This window comes from Bombus terrestris, chromosome 14 (assembly GCF_910591885.1).
Source record: "Bombus terrestris chromosome 14, iyBomTerr1.2, whole genome shotgun sequence".
NCBI classification, from domain to species: Eukaryota; Metazoa; Arthropoda; class Insecta; order Hymenoptera; family Apidae; genus Bombus; species Bombus terrestris.
The window spans coordinates 8,549,001-8,565,009 of NC_063282.1; positions in this window are offsets into that span (position 1 = coordinate 8,549,001).

The following is a 16,009-nucleotide window of genomic DNA, read 5'->3' on the forward strand; positions in this document are numbered from 1 at the left end:
CTCAACTCAGCCTCGATACGATCACAGAATTCCTTTCGAAACCTGATGGGATATGGGTATATCGATCTTTGCACTGTCTAACGTCTTTCAGACTGCCAAGATATGCCGTGATCACGATTCCATTTTAGAATTACTTGATAAAGCATCTATTGACTCGATCGATTGGTAAGCTATCACAAATATTTGTGATACACAGGAACAAAGGGAGATTGTATGTATATATACAAAACTTTGATTTTTATGAAAAAATTAGCTCCATCCAATAGAGGATTTCCTCGATGCATTAAAGACAAATGATTCTTGTAATGTTCACCATTTCCGTAATATAATCTGAAGAAAATTTCCATTTCCGCAGGAAATTCCACTTCTTAATTTCAGTCGATTTAGCATTTTATTCGAAACTTTGATCAACCTATAAATTCATTTATTTCCACCGAAACAAGCTCTCGCCATTCATTAATCTCTCTCCGACAACCAGTCCAAACAACGATTAATTATCCCCCTTCTCTTTCGAACGATTATCAAAATCGTAGTGTCACTGACGTCACGATATAGACATCCCCGACGAGCTTCTAGAAAGACGTTAAATTATTGTCGGACGCAGATCGTTCAAATACGGGTCTAACATCCATTTAGTCCCGTTTCTGATGTCGAGACTAGTCAGAGCGTTTTAGACAATGATATTTCATTGTTAAGCGCTATTACAGAGCTGGGTGCTAACCTCAAGGATCCTAAGGGTGCCCTCCATCCTGGGAACTCTATAGGCGATCGATTTCCTCTTGACTGAGCCTTAAGCCAACACCCTTTGGAACTAGCGTTTCGTCCACTTGCAAATCGAGAAACTTCTCTGGAATGCAATTTAGTTGCCATCTACTTTGTTATGATTTACTTGGTGGATTTTGACACTCCCATTTCTCCTTCTGGCTCGTTCTGTAATATACAATATATAATATTCGCAATACGCGTGCGTCGTGTAATATAAGAAAAACAAACATCTTCGAGAAATAAAGGAAAAAGAAAAAGGATCGAAGCGTCGAGTTCCATTCACCGAACTCTTGTGTAGACGTTGGATAGTGTTTAATACTGAAACCTCCAGTGACGGAAGTATCAAACTTATGCCAAAGCTTTTATCTATCTAGCAATCTATATATTTTAGAAAAAATTATTCAGATTCTCCAACATTTATAATTCTATCAAAATTCTATGAGAAATTACAAATTGGACATTTTGACTATCCTAGCTTTAAGACTAATTTGGAGTTCTTGCCATTGCGAGTGTTTAAAATTTACAGTCGGATGGAAAAGTATAAAGGTTTTGTTTTTCAATCAATACTGCCCCGATACTGAACTAATTACATGTTTCGCATTAATTAAGTTACATTAATACACCAGATTTAATAATTTTGTATATGTTAATACAGATACCTGCGTATATTCGTGTGAACGAATTTCACGAAAATTTATTCGCTACCTCTTCTATTTGAATCAACTATACTGAATAAAAAATGAGGCAGAAACTGAAACTGAATTTTAAACTGGTTGAAACTTTAAAAATAGAATTTCGCTAACTATTACGCTCGAAAACGTTTATACCAAATTGCTGATTTTAATGTTTGAAAACTGCTTCATGAAAATAGCGCGCCGGCTATAACTTATAAATTTCAGATGCTTGTATATCTTCTCAATACGAATAAATAATTAAAATGTCCTATTTTGAGATAATTTTTTCAACGATTTTAAAATTTTTGGTGTTTCTTGATACAATTTCTACCAGAAAAAGTAACTACTTTATTTTTAGTACCAAGTTTTTATACAAATTTTACTAGAATTTCTATGAAACGATCATCGCGTCGCTTCGGTAATATCATAGACATAGAACATCGATTTTCAGACTGCTACACGACAAACTGGTCTCCTGGAGCATCGACCAACCCTTTCAAATTGTTATCCTTGCATCTCAACGAAGGAAACTTGGATCAGCCGGGTCCGTCCTTCTCTCATTTCCATTATTTTCCACAGGCAATTCCGTTCTCTGTTTAGATCAATTACAATAGCTATTAAACATGTAGAACTCGATTTTGGCAAGGCCTGAAAGTGAAGAGAAGACTTTCACATCAATTTACTATTCAATTTGAGTTTGAAGGGAAACTAAGGTGTAGTTTGCCTTTACGTTCCTCTTTGTGAGTGTCTGTTTTAATGATTGAATGTTTACGCATTTATGGAAAATTTTAAGTTCTTTTTACTCTCTTTCGAATGTGGAACAAACCTCTATTTAGATTTCATTGCTCTAGCTGTATCTGTAAAATGTATGGAATTTGTGTGAAACCTATATAGACATGCCCTATCTTGTGTTTTGAAAGGTTTCGAAGAGTGGGAATTTAGGGAATTCGTTCAACTATATTTTTCGTATCAAATATTATTGCCTTTTAGGAAATATGAAAAGGAGCACTTGGTTATATAATATTCGTAACTCCACTTTTTTTATAGCCGATCGATCTGGTTGCTGACGTCACGAGCAATGGATACTCGCGCCGTAAAATATTTCAATACCTATTGGTGCCGTATTACTCAGCTACATTCTACAATCGGAGTAAAACGACTTTTTTCATAACAGCGTGTTTTCCATCCTCTGAAAGGCTTTAAATCTTCAGGCAGAAGCAATGCGGAGAGATTTCGCGGAAGAAATCCGGAAACCCGCTACCGTCAAAAGAGTCGATCGTAAAGCATCTCGTTTCCTTCCTGTTTACCAAGAGGGGTCACACGTACGCAACCGAAGTTTGCAGTTTTGGCCTATATTTGACAACACACATGTATCTGCAAAGCCTACAGCATTTAGCAATTTTAGCAGAAAAATCGATCATTTTACCAAAAGAATTGTGTTATCCTGTATTATCCTTGATTCTTGGAATTTTCACGAGCGCTGGACTTGTGTTACATAGAAGAACATTTAAAGTTCCTTACTTTCAAATTCTCAATCTGTCCCTGGTTCAATTCCCAAGCTACCCTTGGTTCTATTGTCTAGATTCTAGATGTCTAATACATGAAGAGTGTCACGGATCTCGTAGACCTCTAGCTGTATAGTGTCCACCAAATCTCTAGACACTTTGGATACTGAAATATTCGATATCTCAACTTTCGTGGAATCCTTAGAGACTCCTGAGACTATTAATAACTTCAGCACCCATGGAAGCTCTCGGTGTCGGAGGGATTACGGATACATCTGGTGCCTTTAAAGCTTCCAAAGTTATCCATTATGTGACTATTAGCTCAGAGCCATGAATAACTTACTTTCCATTACCCATGTATCAACCTGTGGTTGATGTTGCCTCTTAAGAAATTACACAATAAGCAACTCCTATGATAGAAATTTTATAAACGATGATAGATCGAGTGCTCGAAGTTATCTTGTAACTAACTTAAATGAATATACGCGTGCATCAATTATAAAATTTTTGCATGCAACGATAGTTTCGAATGGTCTCGCGTGTCGAAACGCGAGCAAACCTTTCGGGATAGGTCAAACAGCCGGTGCTTCTCTGCGACAGGAAATTTGATGAGGGTCCGACCGAAAACAAAAGAAATACGTATTTACACACGAGCAATCGTCCCGGAGTGATAAAGGCTCTCCATTGGCTTCTCTTTCTTGTTCTAGCCCTCAGGAAAATGCGCTCGTTTGTTCTCGACCCCTCATTCACAGGCTTTTACCACGACTGGCCGCTGATCGTTCGTCGAACTTGTCAAGGGTAGCGTGATTCTCGCTAGGAAACCGTTGTTCTCCGATTCACGAGAAAAATTGCCGATAAATTGGCCGAGGAATGATCTCGTTCCGCAAAGATCAGAATACCTCAGAAACAATCGTTTTTCATTCTCGTAGGATTCAAATGTACAGGGAAACGTTGAAAGTGGGAAATTGATTTTAGTGCTCAACACTTTTAAGAAATTAGAGTATAAATTGTTCGAAAATTGAGAACGAAACCATATATCGTACGTTTTATTTTTCGAATAGTTCAGGAATTATGTGATCAACTAGCTATAGTGAGTATTGCTCGTTGCCGATGGTATATTTCGTGAATCGTGATCGATCCTCGTGGATATTATTGCGGAGTTTCTGCCTCCCAGGCAAGAAGGGTTGTTTGTGGGTAGAACGTGCCGCAAAGCTCGCAACCAGACTTACGGGAAGTCAAGCTTTAGGAATAATGAGGCGCTCAGTTCGCTGTTTTCTCACCCTCTCATCCTCGACTCTGTTGATTCTCTGAGTTTGCAGTCTCGCGAAATGACCATTTAAAAATGCTTAGAATAAGAGTCAAACGTGTCATGTTGCAAATTGTAAATTATTCGTTATACCAGCCTTTGCATGAAATAATACTTACTGAAATTGGAAATTTTTATAATCTCAGAACAAGAATATGAATCGTAAATCTGTTTATGAGTATCTCGAGTAAGAGTGCAAATGATGTGACTAATAGTTGCAATAATGTTAACAGAAAATAAGTTTGTCGCAAGGAAACGATGTTAGCAAGAAACCTACAAGAGCAGAACAGAAAGGACGATAGAAACTTCCTACACAGGTGTATTAAAATTCAGGATTCTCCGCAAACTTTGTACAGTAACTTGGAACTCAGGAGACAATGAAATATGAAATTATATCGAACACAGCAAGTCTCTGGTTGCCATTTAAGTTAAACTACGAATGTCGGAACGAATGAACATCAGGATGAACCTCTTTAACTTCGTGTACCTACCAGGAACACGAACAGCTTTAGTTTACAATGAATTTCTGTTGGTTCCATCTTTTGGTATTAGTCATTCTGAGATCCGGGAACATTGAAAATGTTCCACTCAATTGAAAACTAATGCAAGCATACTGCTGCACAAGCAGAAGTTCCGAAACTTTATGAAGCTAAAGAATAACGTAGCTTACAAGTCTCGCATAAGAGACGAATTACTTTTACTTAGGTTCATCATAATCGTTTGAAATTCTTATTATTATTACTTCGCTTATTATTACTTCGCGATTATTTTCACTTCGCGGGATATGGAATCATGAAACGTATCGGTGACGTTGTCAATTTTCCAGATTCGTCAGATTCGCAAGATGCAAAGAGCGCAACTGTATAGCGAAATTTCTTTCTTTTTGCGTATGAAGATTGCGCTCGCATTTGTACGCAAATTTATCCAGTCCCGACTGGAAATGGCGATGCAGTCGCTATACGAACGTATTAAAATTCAGGACTCCTCACAGATCCCCTGTAGGAACTTGGAACTCCCGGGGACAATGAAACGTGAAATTATGTTAAAAAGCGAGTCGCATGGATACGAGGGTTACGTCTAGACGGAAGGGGATGGACTGGGGAGGTGTACTGAGATAAAAGTTACCATGCTTATCGCTTCTCCTGATGGAAATTCGCCGCCTCGCTTGTAGGACACTGCTCGTCACGTGAAAGAATTTCAAATCTTGTCAACGAGAATATCCCTTTTGTCGATGCTTGCTTTGATAGAAACAGCAATATTCATGAATTTATATCAACGTATTTATTTAGTTCCGCGTTAAAATTTGTTTTGTCAAAGATTGAATATGTAAAATGTTTGTAATCAATATTTCATCATATTCGGGATACGTTCGAACGTGCGATTTTACAGCGAATTATGAATCTGGAAATAATATTTTAATAAATAACTTCGAAATTATGAATCATATGGTCATTGATGGGTGGTCTATCCAATGAAATATTTCTGTTTTCGTCGAAAGTTTGAAATAAATAAAAAATATAGAATTAAATTTGTCCATCAAAGATAAAATTAATGTGTGCATAGTAGCGCTATCTTCGGAGAATTATATTTTGATGCTTCCGGACGTTGCGTCGATGTCAATACACTATCCACTAACGTTAATTACTATTAAATTACACGTTGGTTCCAGTTATTGTAATATTGCCCAGTCGTCTAATGGGTATCGACTGTTACTTGAATGCAAACGTTCATCGTGAAACCCATGTATACTAATGAGATGTGCTTTGGATGAGTGGTTAGTTCGGGCGTTTGTAGAATACTACGCATCGGTGTTATATTAACGAGAGACACTCTGTAAACCACGTTGCGAATTGTGTTGCAATTATAGAAAACATTTCATACAGGGTAAAACAATTGTTATAATATTGCCCTGTATTCTCTTTATTCGCTTTTGTATAATAATAATCGAACAACGAAAGCTGTATTCGAATTACGCTTGTAATATGATAAATTTATACGATAAATTCAACGTAATTACTGTCATATTAAAATATATTTCTATATTTCTTTCTCAAAGTCACGAGCAAGTTGCAAGACAAGAGCGCTCCAGTTACTTCGCGTTGCATTTTCTACAGATTTTCGTGTCTGCAAAGTAGGATTAAAATTGGTGAATTTTGAATTTGATTTTAATTTTCAACAGGTGTTCGACGCTGCATGAAGTTCGTTGTTGCAGAAATCGTAGTTCCGAAAATTAGAAGCAGCAGCTGCAACAAGAGAGTTTCCTAAACGTTCGAAATTCTGGCTTCGATAAAACTTTACGGATGTTTGGAATAATTCTGTGCTAGAAATTTAATACCATCAGAGTTTCGATACGAGCGATAAACTAGAAACTAACTAGAATGTTTGGCTATTGGTCTCACCATTTAATAAGTGTTCGTAACAAAGGAGGCCCTTTACGATGGAATATGGTTTTTACAAAGTTTCACAAATTTTGAAATGAGATTTCCACAATGCATAATAATTTACTAACTAGTAATATTATTATAATAGATTGACAAGAGACAAATTGTACGTTATACGGTGTACAATTCTAACAACTTTATTGGATTAGTAAGAAATTAATGACAGTTTACGATAATAAACAAATCAATTTACACATCTTATGTCTCATTTATCTTAATTGCTAAATCTCTGTCACAATTTGCTGCAATTAGCCGGAATAAACCAAAATCTATTTTCTCATTAACGTTTGCGCTTGGTAAGCCAGATAAATCCCTTGTATTATATTAACCTGCCCATGTATCAACCATCTGCTCTATTTTCCACTCACGTGCCAAGCGTTCCGGTAAATCCTGAGAGAGATTTTGACGACCTTCCCGACGCAATAGCAATAAAATATTGACTGACGATAAAATGGATATATTAAAGGAGATAGGACACTACCGCTTATTGGATACTGAATATTCTTATATAACTGGTGGAGAATTTGTTACTAGAAATTTTAACTCTAACACGGTACATTGTAATTTGAACTAGCTTCGCTCGACAATGGTGTCTTAACTTCACTAGTGTTTGCAACGTCTACTACCAGAGACTTTCAATGCCTCTATAAAAGTTTATGCAGAGACAAGGCGAAATTGCTATTGCACGACTCGTATAGTAGGCAGCGTACTGCGCGAAAACACAAGCTATCGTGAGGATAATGACATTATTTATTAGCGTTGGAATGACGTTTTTTTCTCACAACGAAATATAGCTGTATTACAAAGTTGTATCTCCGATTTGTATTCTGTTGTAGTTCGAAGTGTAATTTATTTAGAGTCAGGAGATAGATAATTGGAAATAAGAAATATTATCTCAAAATTAAAACTTTGTATGTTTCTCGAAATAAAAATTATTGTATCTAATATACCATTGAATTCACTATCGTCGAGTTATAAACAGGTTTAATTTGTTTGTGATTATTTAGAACAACACGAAAGAATCTTATCGACCATATAACTCAAAAAATCTTTTTACACAATTAGAAATGTTTTGTTTTCATTTTACATACATCTCGAAGGCATCTTAAAGCCGAACCTGAAAGAGATGTTGAGTGTTGGTTGGACCCTTCGAGGGGACCATGGCGAATGTTTTAAATGAAAACGATTCCATGCAACATCCGACTGCCAGAACTCGTTTGTTATTTTTTTATCCAATCGCGTACCTTCACAACGTTTCCTTCAATATTTCCTGCTCGTAAACCTGAACCTGGATATGCAGGTATTCAGATACAATTTCTGAACAGAACACAGTCTCGCGATTAATAATTCTTTCTAAAACAAAAAACAACGAGTAAACAGCCGCGGTCGGTAGATTTTATCGGTTGGTTCGTCGTTAAGATTAAAGCTACACCCTTGGCCTCCTTTGCCGTCCATTTTTGGCTTCCTTTTCAGCTTTACGTTAAGCATCGTACCGGCGGAGCGGCAAAGAGCTAGAAACCCGCCAGGACCAGAGAGTCTTTTTATTGACGGTGATAAACATTTTTATGGACCCCACGCGAATTACTACTTTTTACAGCCTCCGCTGCTCGATCTGTGCCGCCAGCATCCCTCTTTCACCATCAACGATATCTTTCACCCTCCTGCATTATTCTTCTGCTTCTTGGGTCTTCTTTTTTTCCTTATTTCTTCGAAAATACTGCTCGATTTGAGGAAAAATTCGTTGGTAGGAACAGCAGCCGATGCTGTTTAAGATTTTCATTAAATAGGTCGAGGATTTAGAATTCTTTGATGGGTAGCTATTCTTTGAAACTCGTTGAAGATTCGTCGTGTATATGTAAATTTGCATATGCAAATTGAGAATAGGAAAAACTCAGTTGGATCTAGTTCCCCTAGTCCGATGAACGATAATTGTTACGTACGATTATGCAAATATTATAGTGGTTAGGGGGAACTTTTTCCAGCTTTATCCTTTCTTCGTTACAGTTTTGAATCGGAAACTTTGGTTATTTGCTGGCAGAACGCTTACTGCGTTCATTTCTTTCCTTCATTCTGGTACAATTAAAATCAACATGAAATCTTGAATAATTATTTATTTTCAGAGAACTTTCTATTGCCATTCGCGCTTAGAATGTCTGACCATATTTATCTTCCTCTACTGCGGCCGTTTAAACTCGTCACATTTTGGATAATATTTTTCATGACTATCGTACATTTTTGTCATTTTTATATTTTATTCGAATGCGATTTCAAAGCTGAAATAGAAGGTTGAAAATATTTTATCCATCCAGCGTCAGAAAAATTGAGTATGGTAGTGAATATTTGTTGCACTGTATAGAGTAGCTAACCATGAAGTTACGGAGATGTATGTATGGCAAGGGATGCAGGGTCAGGGTTGAGGGATGATGCAAACCCAGGAGTGCAACCTAACACCCAACCGCTCTTATCTCCGCGTATCTGAAACGTCTATTGCTGGAGAGGTTGCTCGACGAAGCGAAATATTCGTCTTGTATGACGGGTCCATCTAAATTGAGATTCGATCGATTCACTACACCAAATTATGTATGTACATTCTCCTTGTTCCCAGATTCTCTACATCTCCAAGAAAAAGAAAGAAAACAGATAGAATCCAAGAATTTAAAAAATAATCAACTTAAAATTTCATTAACTTAAAAAACTGTCCAGTAAAAGATTTACGGAAGTAATATATTCGCATGTAGGATATAATAAAAACATCATCTTAAGAAGTGTATACCTATCAGAATATAACTCAATGTTCCCAAGCTGAGATTTTATTTTATGTAACGTGCCACACATGCAGCGTCGATTTTTATGTATTTATTCGTCGATACTTTAGCACCGCATACAATGAATATTTTCTGCGGCACGTTGTTCCTAGGTAACATTCAACACGCTGCATCGATAATTTCTCACGATACAAAAGACCACATGCTTCCGTTCCAAATAAATTCAGAATATATATAATGATAATTAACAAACTCTCGAATAATATCACTCCTTGTCAAAAGCTACGTACATTGAACTGAAAGTTCTGGTTTCGACATATCGTATTGCAGGCATCAGATATTATTAACAAAGGAAGGATCGAAACAAGTGTCGAAAACGTCAATGTTCACAAGCAATGAGAGTATCTGATACTTGGAACAATCGCGTCCCAGAAACGTACAAAGTGGATGAAATCACGTAACATCCGCAGTGTTATAGTGAGTACAGTTTTGAGACGTAGCTACGTAGCGACATACATAGTTGGTATCTCTAGTGCAGAAGCCATAAAGGTTATCGCCATTACGACACACGACCTCCACGATACTACACCTCCGTGTCTCACGTTTCTACTCGAGGGCAGGACTGTAGGGAATTAGTCGTTGGATTCTGGAGAATGCAGAAACCGCGGGAACAAGCCTGTATCTTCCAAGTGTACAAATACAAGACAAGCGATCTTCTTCGAAAGGATGGTGGTTGCGTATGCACGTATTTCGTCAGTGTACGGAATATTTACTTCAATTAAGTTTCCCCGCTAACTTCGACGAAACTTTCGATTGACCGGCGAACTTTGTGCGCGGACGCGAGTGTTGCACTAAGTGGGAGAACGGAGTATTTAATTAGAATGACAGAGAATGAGAGTGTTGTAAGTCTTATCGAAAAGTGTACTTTCTTTTGAACGAAGTTTCTGCTATATTACAAAGTTTCTGATTTTTACGTTAAAAAAATTAACGGAAATGGAAGAAATTGCATAATCGTAAGAATGAATAACTGTATAATAGTACAATTAATTCGTTATTGAAAATCATTAAAATTTTTTATCTAATTATGGACGCAGCCGATGGCACATATTGGCTTTTACACGAAATAGCTGATCATCATCGTGTTAAAGCTAGACTGGGAATTGTATTTTCATAACTAATATCTCCTGACGATACATAATAAAAGATTTAGTGGAGTTTGTAGTTGAATAGTAGAGTAATATGCAGATTCATCGTATTTGAGAGGCATGCATTGTTTGCTATTAGGGCAAAGGTAAATGCAAATAACAGCTGAGCAGGTTGTACCTGTTGGTAAGCAGAAACGTTCCGCAATATGGAATATCGAATGCAGTGACTTGGCTGTTCTGGACAGACAGACACCTAGGCACGAACCTACCGGATGCATCAAATGCACCAAATGCACCGTGATAACGTCACTCACAGGATGTAGGGTTGGTAATTCAGCCCTCCAAAGGCATGGAAGGGGGCAATTCAGCCCCCTTTCGCGTCTGCCTGCACACCACAACGAGTAATTTTCGAAATTGCCCTTCCAACGTCAATTTTAGAACACGTTATCCGAGGATTCGAAGGAAGTCGCCTTGAGAAAATTGCTGGACTTTGATCTAAGAAAGATAAAGTATGCTTCGAATCGAACATTGTTCAGGAATTTTAAGAATACGGCGACTTTTATGTCTGAAGAAATATTCGAGAAACATTCGTTGATTCTTCCTCTGATTTTAAATCTTACAACGCAAGTGAGATATGGCCTGAACGTGAGCGGCGCGGATCACGAAAGATTGTTAAAATCTTTACTTCAAATAAAAAATACAGTTGGTTACCCAGAATAGCAAAAGAGACACAGTTTCCGGTTTTCCGCTAGAAGCGAAGAAATTGTCCCCCTTCGTTCTGAACAATTTCTTCGCGACAACATGTCGTCGCGCAATTCTTCGCATTCGTTCATAAAATTGTATCTTAAGAGTACTTAGAAAATAAAGTTTAAGGATCCGCGTCATTGGAGTAGAATGGAACGCGGGACATCAGTACGCATTACAGGAGGGCAGAGGCACAGACACCGTGTAAACGAATTTCCGCGTCACGTGCAATTCCTTCGCTATATCCGCAGCATTGTGACCTCACCCCGTTCGAGCTCCTTTTCTTTGCTCATCCTGGTTCGAACCTTGCTCTTCCATGCAGCCACGGCGAAATAAAATGGAGGAACGCAGGCAGAAGGGATGAAAAGAGCGTGAATGTTCCCTTTCTCTTCTTCTTCTTCTTTCTTTTTTTTTCTTGCTCCCCCCCCCCATCTTTCCTTCCTACTTTTCTCGCGATGCAGCTGAAGAAAGACGGAGTTTATTTTTATCTGACACCTCGAACTAATTTGATCTCACGTTCAGAGACACTCTTTGAATAAAAGTTCCCTATTTAGGAGCGTCTGGACGCTTTCCACGCAAAATTCCGTGCTGTAATGGCATCACAGGCGTCGTCATCGACAGGTGCAGCTTCTCAATTGCTGACCTTTGATCTTTTCCAGCGATAGATTTTGTTCTGGCTTCGGTTCAAAAAGAAACGGTCAGAAGCGCGGGGGAGGGGGTAAATCGAGAGGGTCGTTTTATATACTTGGATACGATTTATGATATCATTGAAAAACTAGAGAAAATATTTTGATGCATTAGACACATATGTCATTTCACGCGACGTATTGCACGATAGTTCGCCGACTGGTGATATTAGAGAACCAATAGGAATGGTAAGTTTACATCATAGACTTTTACAACCTGTAGGAAAATAAAATACGAAAGGACATTAGACAAACGAACGTTCGCCTCTCACTTCCACATCTCTTTAATTGAATAACCAACGAATAAATATTTCTCAGCACGTTTCGCTGGTATCTGCAAGAGTTTCTACTCACCGTGAAAATCGTAAAAGCTTTCATAGAATTTGGAGCTGACATAGAACAGTGTATTTTGCATCCTGAATCTCCACGTACACTCGATCGTGCTTTAAGTTGAAAGGACTCGTTTTACCACGAATTACTTTCTCGACACACGGGCGCCAGCAATTTCATTCATCGAATTGCTGCTCGAGTGTATTCATACCAACGCATCTTTATTGGGCGCGCACATAGAAATACATGGATTTATACCTGACAGTTCCCCCGACAATTTTTGTTAAGCTCTATTTCGTTGAAATGAGGACGGATGTTTTGTAAAAGTGCATCAGTTGCGACAGTCTGCTTGGAAGTCTCTCAGTCTGCTCAATTAGACTGGGGTACTGTGCGAGCTGCGTGTACCTGGTTTTACAGTTGATGCACCTGTAATGCAGTCGGCGAGCAATTAGCTACTGCTCCGCTCGCTCTGTCGGACACGCTTTTGTCCTCTACTAAAAAGCATCCACACAGACCGTGGAATTTTGCTACCTTATCATAATATCATCGTAGATCCTGATGACACACAAGCTGCACGCAAAACGGCTTTCCACTATGGAATTGTCGTTGGGTTACTGCTTTAGAGAATAAACATTTTTACTTTTTACTCCATGAATTTCCGCGCTTGCGAGTTATGAGACGTTTCATTCCCTCGTGGAATTAATGAGTTTTATTTTTAAAAAAGAGACTATCGTTAATTGAATAATATTAACAAGAATTGTGGCAAGCGTTTATATTTTAGATAGAAGTAGTGTTGCGATTTATTAAAATTCTTTAACCTTCGAATGTGGTGTAGCTCCCGTGTTGCCAGGAAATAGCTCAGGAAACATTCTACGAGTTTATGTTAATTTTCGGATGTAATATTTCGTAGCATATTTAAAACTGAGTGCACTCATATACGGCGAAGTATCTTTGTGTGAATCTACGAACGTGCACTTGTACCTTACGTCCTGTTGCACTCTCGTCTCAGAAGAGAGATTTCCATGCTGTTTCCATGCTATTCCCAAGCGTAAAGAACTAAAGATTACTGTACTATATCGAAATCGTTTCTGGGAAAGCGTAATAAGATAAAACGAATGAATAAGAAAGCAGGTTAAGACAGAGAAGTAGGGGATTTTAGAGAAGCTGATAACAGTTTGGGAAGAAAATTGCAGACCTGCGGGTTACCTGGACCCAGTACGACTGTACTGGAATTCGAGATAAGAAGGAAGATCGCTGGTGGAATACAAAAATATTACACTTCGACTCTATTTTCAAAATACATATACGACACTTTATATTACACATATTTATTAGAGTAGGACGAATATTTAAGCAAACGTCGAGATAAAAGATTGCATTATACATTTATGTAAATTCCCTACCATGTAACCGTCTAAATACAGTGTCGTCTACATATCTACATGCCCACATTTTTAAATCTTATTTTATCTGAATATTGCTGCGATACTATAATTTATGAATGCTGCATTACGCCGATACTAAATGGTTCATTTACCAGAATTTTTAATGTCCAGATATTAAATTACGATACAAAGCTGCAATATTAAAGGTTTACTGAAATTATTGACTTAATAACAACTTTGTCCTTTCATTTATTAGATATATGCAGAAACTTTTGGGAAACTTTTATTAAGTTATTAATTTATTAAATGATATTATGGTATAAAGGTACTCATTTTTTGGGCCATGAACCTGACGTTTATTTTGATTATATCACTTCAATGTACTTATATGTTATATCATGATAGATATTGAAGACTAATAGTTGTAGCGTAAAATTTTTTGCTTTATATAAATATTCGTATATGATCAGGTCCTCACTTTCACTGTTAATTCATATCGTTCACACTTCAGAAGCTCCGTTACTTGTTGGATATTATTATGCGAAGAATAGTCGACGCTATAGAAAGAGCGAGCTTTGCGAATGGGGTTTCCGAAGCTCTCTCGGTAAACTCAGGGCTTTCCTTTCGACGAGCTTTCAGCATTGTACCGGCTAGCACGTGGAGGTTAGCCTGCGCACGTAAATACCATGATTGATGGGCTAGAAACAGCTCTCGAGTCTCCTCTATCCTCTCCCTCTGCCACTCCTCTGTTGCTTCTCTCTGCCCTTCATTCACGTCGTACTTCGACCTATTTGGTATGAAGAGCGAAGTTTACAAGGAACACACAATGGAACCTGATTTTCCGCACCCATACTTTTGTCTTTGGTCACTTAACACGTCATTTGCTGTGGCCATTGTTTGACTGTTCGACACCACGTGTCGGCATCACGCGTATCTTTCCGCCCTCTTTGAGTTCGAATTCTGTTCCCAATGGAGATCAGAGAAAATCTTTCGAAGAAGTCCATTAAACGTGATTATATTCGATGGGAGTGTTTCTTATCTTATGATTTATGGTTATCTCGAGGGATGGATCTATCTCCCTCTAGAATTATACCTTTTGAAATTCATGACGTTGTCGAATTATTTCGTAGCCGATGCAGGATCTGATATGTTCTTTCGGCGAAGTATCGACCGAAATATTTCATGTTTGTAAATAGGATTCCTTTCAAAGGATATTTATTCTCACTGAAGAAACGATCGTTAAACGAAAAGAATATACTACGTGGAGTGATGTATAGAGAGAATTTTGGTACATTATGTTTGGTACGTTATGTGGATACTTGAATAGATTATTTGAGCAAGTTTTAGTATCGTAGGGAAACGTTTCCGTGCGGTCCAATATCGATTTTGTCCAATAGCATAAATCTATTAAATTCCTTTGAACATTAAAGCAGTTCATCGACGTTATTCCCGCCTCGTATATAATTTTCAAGCCATTTGATTCCGATCGTACTATTCCAACGATGGGTTAGTTAACAAGGCTTGAGAAATGAGATTTATTTCGTTTACTAGAATCAAATTAACATGAACATTTCATTTTACAGTACATATCTAGGTTTTATCAATTTCTATCAAATATGTGTCCTTCCTTGAAATCTGATCTCTATTTAAAACGAATTGCAGTGCCGCAAATTTCAAACGGTGATGGATCACGGAAAGAACACGATAGATGTCCTATATTTTTTTTTTTTTTTTTTTTGGTTTCGGAATGTTAACAAAATTAAATTGTTCGTGAACCGCAGCTAAAATTTAAAAGACAAACACCAAGGTAAATTGTAGGCGACCGCAAATCGTTATGCTGGCTGCGCCGGTAACTACATCGAATTAGGGTGAACCGAAATCAAACCGAATCAAGCCAAATCAAACCGACCCACAAATTGTAAGGGGTAGTAATTGTAAAGGGTATCCACAACATTCATGTAGACGTAAACAGCCAATACAATGACTTACTACATAAAATACTTATACATTTTTAAATATCAGTTCACTCAGATCCATGATAATCAGACTTCAAATTTATCACGTGTTCCTAATCACATGGACTACACAACGTAAATTATCAGAATATTACAAAGTTTATTTCCCAATTTGTAATGCTTAATTAAAACATAATTAAACATTCTTCTTTAATGGTTACTACCATGATGTTACTTAACAGGCAATTTAGCTAACGGACCTAAGAGACACACTAGGAGAGACCTGTTATCGGAGTTTAGCGGTTTCC